Source organism: Lutra lutra, chromosome 3 (assembly GCF_902655055.1).
Source record: "Lutra lutra chromosome 3, mLutLut1.2, whole genome shotgun sequence".
Classification (NCBI taxonomy): Eukaryota; Metazoa; Chordata; class Mammalia; order Carnivora; family Mustelidae; genus Lutra; species Lutra lutra.
Window position 1 is genome coordinate 163,675,473 of NC_062280.1, and position 7,842 is coordinate 163,683,314.

General features: G+C 34.4%; 1 pseudogene; it reads right to left on the reverse strand.

Annotated features, from left to right (window-relative positions):
- Positions 1-6,456, reverse strand: part of LOC125095648 (spindle and centriole-associated protein 1-like) — a 28,727-nt pseudogene extending 22,271 nt beyond the window's left edge.
- Positions 6,457-7,842: the final 1,386 nt, after the last annotated feature.

Genomic DNA, 7,842 nt, shown 5'->3' on the forward strand with positions numbered 1-7,842 from the left:
GGCTGGATCTGAAAATTAAACTGGTGAAGACAGATAAAGAGGAGAAAAAGCATACAAATTTATTTAATATGCAAGTTTTACATGACATGGGAGTCTTCCTAAGGAAATGAAAATCCAAAGAAACACTTAGACATATGTACTTTTATGCTAGGTTTGATAAAGAGTAAACAACTGTGATGGAATATAATAGGTTGAGGAGTATAATGAGTGTGATATGTTGAATATGAGACTGAACTTGGCAAGTACAGTCTGTTTATTGAGATTCTTCATCATGGTCTTTGTCTTCAAAGATAAGGATATTCCTTTCCTCTAGGTATGGGGAAGGCACCTCTCACTTGAAGGTTTTATGACTTGGTTCAGAAGGACAAGGGGCTGGGAGAGAAGGTCAGAGGGAACTTCCTTCCATCTGCCATTTTCTCAAATTCCTTCAGCTTAAAATATTCACTGTGGAAGAGTGCCATATTTTGGGGTAATGCATATTGTACCCCTTCAGAAGTTATATTCATGCTAGTGTTAGGTAAATATTGAATACTGGGAGATGTAACATTCATTGGATCATAGCCAACAGCTATGATGTTGGCAGGCATAAGCACTTTAGCCACACAGGCAATTACTACATCTTTTTATAAAATAACTTTAGGAATCTGAGAGGTTTATCGGAGTTTCCTAATAAACATTATACAACTAATTTGTATTTTAACAAACTGAACTTATGAGTGACAGTCTGCTCCACTGTAAATACCAACATGGCAATTGTAACAGAGATCTTAAGCTTCCTATCACTTTTGAAGAGCACCCTAAGATACATCGGGATGACATCAGAAATAACAAAGAATTTAGAAGACCCATGGTATGCAAAAAGAATATTTGGAAAATAAAAAAATATCTCGTCTGTCAACCTTATAGATGTTTCTTTCTTTCTTTTTTTTTAAGATTTTATTTATTTATTTGACAGAGAGAGAGATCACAAGTAGGCAGAGAAGCAGGGGAAAGCAGGCTCCCGGCTGAGCAGGAAGTCCAATGCCGGGCTCAATCCCTGGACACTGAGATCATGACCTGAGCCGAAGACAGAGGCTTAACCCACTGAGCCACCCAAGCGCCCCATTATAGGTGTTTCTAAAAGACTGCTATTGAAGTTTAAAATACAAGAGCTCATTTAATGCCTAATAAATTTAGAGCAATCATCTTGATTTTTTCATCTTTTTTTCCCTCTACTGTATTAAAATAAGATATTTGAATAGAGGAAATCTTATTGTGAGTTCGGTATAGGAAGGAAGACTGTGAAGAATGAATTTAATTTGCTTGTTAATTCATAATTAACAAGAAACTGTTAGAAATGGGCTTTCAGTGCTCAAACTCTATGTGTTTAAATTTTGTGAATTAACTAAAATATTTTAAAGACAATGCCCATCTTTGCAAAAGAAAAAAAAAAAAATCTATCAGACTTGTGGACTATACCTTACAGATCGTATATGAGGTTTGATGCTTATGATCCTGTGTTCACCTACTGGTATAGTAAGAGTTCTGGTTTTCTGATACTGACTATAAAGGTACCGCATCCCTGCCTCTGGACACTTAATTTACCTATTCCAGTTCACCTTTAATCCACTCTACTCAGGAGGCTTAGGATTATCTCCAAATTGTCCAACATTGAATATTAATACTGAATAAATAAGGGACTGACAATGTTGGATTTATCGGAGTCCTGTCTTCCTGGAAAGCTTGTTGAGAAACCTTCCCCTCCCCTCCCATGTCCTGAGAAATGGCTAACTGCAAAGGTATGATTTTTCCGCATATTCCAAGAATTAAACACCTCCAGCCTTCAAGTAAGACTCACTGTCATCCTTCTTCATAACACCCTTGTTTCCATGACAATGAACCCTACTTTTTTTCCTCCCTAATCTTTTAAAATGTCTTCATTAAAGAACATTCCTTCTATTACAACATCCTGAATAAAATCATCTATGTAATTTGGTCTTTCATGAGACTATTTTGATTGATAAAGTGAATAGAAAGTGGTAAATGGACATTAGGAAGAGTTTGAGTATGACAGGAATAGATAATTTTTGTGTATTTATAAGTTTATTTTAATTTTTAACAATTTTATTTTTTCTCTTTGAATTAGAAAGTTTTCTTTTTTTTTTCCCTGACCCTGCTTCTAACAGGATTACTTTCATGACATATGAAATTACTTGATGAGCTAGTTATTTATTTTATATTTTTTAAAAGGTTTTTGGGGGCGCCTGGGTGGCTCAGTGGGTTAAAGCCTCTGCCTTCAGCTCGGGTCATGATCCCAGAGTCCTGGGATCAAGCCCCGCATTGGGCTCTCTGCTCAGCAGGGAGCCTGCTTCTCCCTCTCTCTCTTTCTGCCTGCCTCTCTGCCTACTTGTGATCTCTGTCTCTGTCAAATGAATAAATAAAATCTTAAAAAAAAAGAAAAGGTTTTGGTTGCTTTTTTTTTTTCTCTCTGATTCAGAGCTAGTGCTAATATTAACCTGGGTTTTGTTAATAAGTGTACATTTCTTAGAGAAAAGAACTTTATGAAAAATGTATTCATATAATTGCTTCTATTAAAATGGTTGTCAAGTAGTAAGCAATCTTTTTATTTTCTCTGTAAACATTTACCATGCATAATTCAAGGAACCTTGTTCTTTTTCTTATTTAGAGAGGGAGAGAGAGATGGAGTGGTCATCAGGAGAGAAAGAATCTTAAGCAGACTCAATGCCCAGCATGGATGGAGCCCAATAGGGAGCTTGATCTCCCAATCCTGAGATCATGACCTGAGCCGAAATCCAGAGGTGGACTCTTCACAGACTGAGCCAGAAAAGGCCTCATGAGAGTGCTTAGCTCAATGCCTAAGTGGTTTAAATAATTTTCACAACCCTGTCAATATATCTACAGTGAGGAAGGTCAGCAACAAAGAAGTTAGGTAATTTGCCCTACTCAGGTAACTAGAAAAAGACAGAGCCTAGACACAGCCCATGTGATCCAAACCCATATAACCTCTTAACTAAGAATACTTCCAAAATGTTTAAGGAAACGTTTTGTATATTATCGAGTTTACTGCAAATATAAGACAAAAAAGTATGTCTCTGAATTAAACTAGTAAAATGGAAGTTCCTTCAGTAATTTCTGCAATTTGGATTCTTATCCATAGTTTATAGTTTCAAAGAAAGAAATGTCAAATGATAAATACATATAATGATTCTTTTTCTTAAATCATTTCTTAATGATTTCTTTTTCTTACACAAGAGAGAAAGGCACCCTAAAATTTTCCAAATTAAAACTTCTTAGCATTGTGAACATAGGAATTCAAGCAGATTAATCAGTTTGCATTTCCTAAGGATTCATCAGAAAACTGTGTGAGATTGATCTCTGAGCCTCTGAAGAAAGGACCAGCAGAAATACCCTCCTCCTACCTAGATTTAGCAGTGTTAGGTATGTAAGGGGACAAGTGGGAAGTGGTTAGAGAGAGAACAGAATTGCTTTCTACATCGCACTTCAGGACTACTGCAGATCCCTCTTCCTGAATTTTCTATCCTTACAAATAAGAGTTTCTTAAGTAAATCTTTCTTCATCTCCCTGAGCAATTTGATATTCCCTGATCAACTTCTTTTACATCTGGTACTTAAATCTATCATAGTACTTATTCAGAGTATTATTTGCTTATAAGTGCCTTTCTTCTCACAGTGCTGGATATAAGGAACCATTTGTTGTTTGAAATTATGCCGCCAATGCGATTTTGGATTCCTGGCATTATAGAAGGTTTTTAGTGAATATTTGACAGATAAATATATTGCATTATGAACATATTACATTTAACTTACCTTCATCCTATAAATTAGAAAATCATTTATTCATTTTAACCTACATCTGTAATTTCTATATCCTTGTATAATTCAAGTTAATTGAAGAATTGAGATTTTTCTGAAAATTCTTAATTATTTTGATTGGTGTTCTGTTTAAATTAATAGTAGAATATATGGATAATAGCTTTAGTTCAGGGATGCCTGGGTGGCTCAGTGGGTTAAGTCTCTGCCTTCGGCTCAGGTCATGGTCTCCTGGTCCTGGGATCCAGCCGTGCTTGGGGCTCTCTGCTCAATGGGGAGCCTGCTTCCCCTTCTCCCTCTTCCGCTTCTCTGTCTACTTGTGATCTCTCTCTCTTTCTGTCAAATAAATAAATAAATAAATAAATCTTTAAAAAAATAGCTTTAGTCCAAAAAGTTTTTCAACCACTACAATGATGTATTTTATGGCCATAGATATGATTAATTCTGATTGTGAATGTAGATCTAGGGATATGATACATTTTTTAAAGAAATGTACTTCTATACCCTAAACCATTTGATAAGTATCAAATGCATTGAATATTAAACTAGGCATTAATACATAAACATTTTGTTGACTGGTTACTCTGCTTCTCTGTTCCTACTTTTCCGGAGAGTAAGTAAATGCTCTTGATTTCTTAGGATTTAGAAAAATTAATGTAGCATGTTATATGTTAAAATATGGCACCTTTTTGACTCTGAAGACACCTTTACTTTCTTTTACTACACTCTTTGGTATTACTTTGCTAGTTCAGTTCAGTAGTTAAGCTTTTAGTCTCCATGGTTACTTTTGCAAATGTAATTTGGTGAAAAGATCAGAGTAAAAATCAATCAAGGCACTGTTTGGACATGCAATTTAGCTATTCCTCCTAATGTGTACATTTCATGGCCAGTTTTCTACAGTCCTTTAGGAATTCTCTTAATTTTTTAATTGACATCAAACCAGCTTTAAGGTAATTCCCCTATTCAAACATCTGAATTAAAAATAAAGTCCCTGTAAGCATCTTCTATACCAGTTAAAATCTAAATATGCCATTTGTATCAGCCAATTATTATACATCATTTATATCTGGAAATAAAAGTGAGGGAAAGGAACAGGTTTTGGACATTTGAGGAAATATAAGCATTTAAATATACATTATTTTTAAAAGGACTTCAATATTTTGTGTTTGGGCATGAAGGATAAAGGATATGACAATTGTGAATTTCCATACAGTCATATCTTAACTTTCTGAATTATTACTAAGAGAAATAGACTTATTTAACTTTATGTTTAAATATCTTAACTAACAAAGGTGATTGGTTCAAAGATAGGGAAAAATGTAGTAGAATAGAAATACATTTATGCTACACAAAAATATTAAGTCATAGTATGTTATTATCTATATAGAATAAGGACGTTGTCCATTTTTTACTTTAAGTTAGGTAATTTGAGCCCATGTGAGCAAATACTTATTTTCTCATAAGCATTATTAATAAAATGAATTTTTAAAGCTGTGCTATGGAATTCTATTCCTAGTTCTATGATGGATAGAGTATAATTCTGAAGAAAATATTATTTTGAATATTGAGGGTATGACAAATTAATAATACATATGAAAGTATTTTATAAACATGAACAATATTTTTGTTTTTGAGTGGGTATGCTTTGTATTTGAAAAATACTATTAGTGGTTGTTTTCTTCATAGAATAAATATCAACTTTTAAAAATAATTATGTCAACAAACAATATTTTCCTTAAGTTTCTAAATTGAACTTTCAAAGCCTTGTAATTTAGTTATGAATCTACAAAATAGTAGCAATCCTTTTTACGGGGGCCCTTGATTAATATGTGCTCATATAAATTTAAACATATTAAATTCCCTTTAATGATTAGCCCTATATTTAACGTATTTAAATTTCCTCCGACACTTTCATCTACATTCATAAATATAATAATGCTTGTGTTTTAAGTTTGTGAAATATTTATCCTTAGAAAACTTTAAAAACATTGGTCATTTTAATAAATGTATTAAAGTAATAAATTCAATGATTTAATTTTTAAAATCCAAATGCTGTTTATAATCTTTGTCACATTTTCTTTTACCCTTCCACATAAAATTTAAAATCTACAATCATTATTACTTCCTAAATCTTAATATTACTTACTAGGATGTTAAGTCAATTATGATGACTTTCTAACACATCAAAATCTATAAAAACTATTAAATCAGTTAAACAAGGAGTCCATTAGACTGAGGTGGTCTACATAAGCAAATCAAAATATAAGCCTGTAAGTGGTTCTAGTTTATGAAATCAGAGCACTAAGAACAACCACTCTCAAAGAGCCAACAAAGCTTAAAACTTTAGCCAATCAAGTAATTTCCTTCAGTTCTGCACCTTTATAGTAAGTCTTTCCCTGACTCCTTTAGGTGGAGCGCTTTTAACCACTTCTGGTTTGGCTCTGCCACAGTGGAATCTGTTTTTGTTCAGTTAACTCTTAAAATGTTTAACATTCCTCAGTTTACCTTTTAACAGCACAAACCTTTAAATTTTACCTCTCGGTTTAATGAAAAAGGCACTGCGGCTGTAGGTTTGATTTTCTCCATTACCCATGTAAGAATTACAAGTCTTGTTTTGAAAATACATGTTCGTCAGTAGGCAGAAGAATAGGTTCACCCTTCTAAGCAAGCTGGGGCTTAGTTCCCAAGCAAACTAAAATTACCATCTCAAGAGAACTGAAGTCAGTAAGAATCAGTCTGATTGATTCTAAGCCAGAAATTTGGCTACAGAAAACCACGGACTATTCTCCTCTCCAGTGTCGGTAAGACTGAAACAGATTATAAAATAATGGGTATAACACAAACATGTGATCCACTTTCTCTTGTACCTTCCTTTGTAAAAATTACACCTTCTCATAATTGGAACTCTCTGCTTAGCATATACCCCATTTCACAGAGCTCACTACTGTTTCTCTGCTGGATTTGGGGAGTAATTCAAGAAGTAGCACCCTTCCTCATCTAGTTTCTGAACCGGTTAAAAAATTAGACAAAGGGAAAGCAGATGAGAGCTAAAACATTACTGTTACTCCTGATAAAGTTTATACTGGAGTTATGTGGATTAAATATGAGAGCTGAGCAGGATTGCTGACTCCCTACTGGATGCCGTCATTGAGAAAACCAGAGAAGGATATAGAGTTTGCAGAGAAATAATTACTTACATTGCTATTTCTCAACTTTTAACAAGTCACATTAGATACTTTGTTAAAAAGTAGGATCCCGTTTAGCAGCTCTGGACGGCCCCCAGATTTAGCATTTCTAACAAGCTCTAGGTAATAGTAAAGTTGTTTCTTCAGGGACTATTATCTGATTAGTAAGGACCTAGACCAGGTGTCAGCAAACTTTTTCTGTAAAGGTGCAGAGACTAAATACTTTAGGCTTTGTGGTTATATGGTCTCTCTTGCAACTAGCTCTGCTAGGATAGCTAGAAAGAAGCCACTGTAAACAATAGAGGAGGCACGGCTGGGTCTCAATAACACTTAATTTATAGACACTGGAATTTGTATTTTACATAACTTTCATGTGTCATGAAATATTATTCTTCTGATATCTATTTTCTATCATTGGCCTGTGGCCCCTAGTTTGCAGACCCCAACGTAGATCATTGCCTCACCCTAACCTCAGGAGAAAAATAGAGAAAAAGGGCAAATCTGGTTAGACAGATAAACAACTGGAGGAAAAATACACTAATATCTATTTTAAGGACAAATAACAAATGAAAATGGAGAGGTTTGATTTTCTCTGTTTGAAATGAGGGAAGAGATTTTTCCTTCCCTTCTCTTTCTCAAGAACATTTACTCTAGAAAACTTGTAATTCTGAGTATTTGCTCCTTTCTTTGAATTATATGTAAATAGTTTTAAAAACTAGGTCTTTGTCAAGCTTGTGACACAGGAACCCTTTCCTCAAGGACCTGGTATCATCAGCAGGCAGGGATGCAGGAGCATCTGGCTGGGGACCAGGTTCATCCAGCCAGTC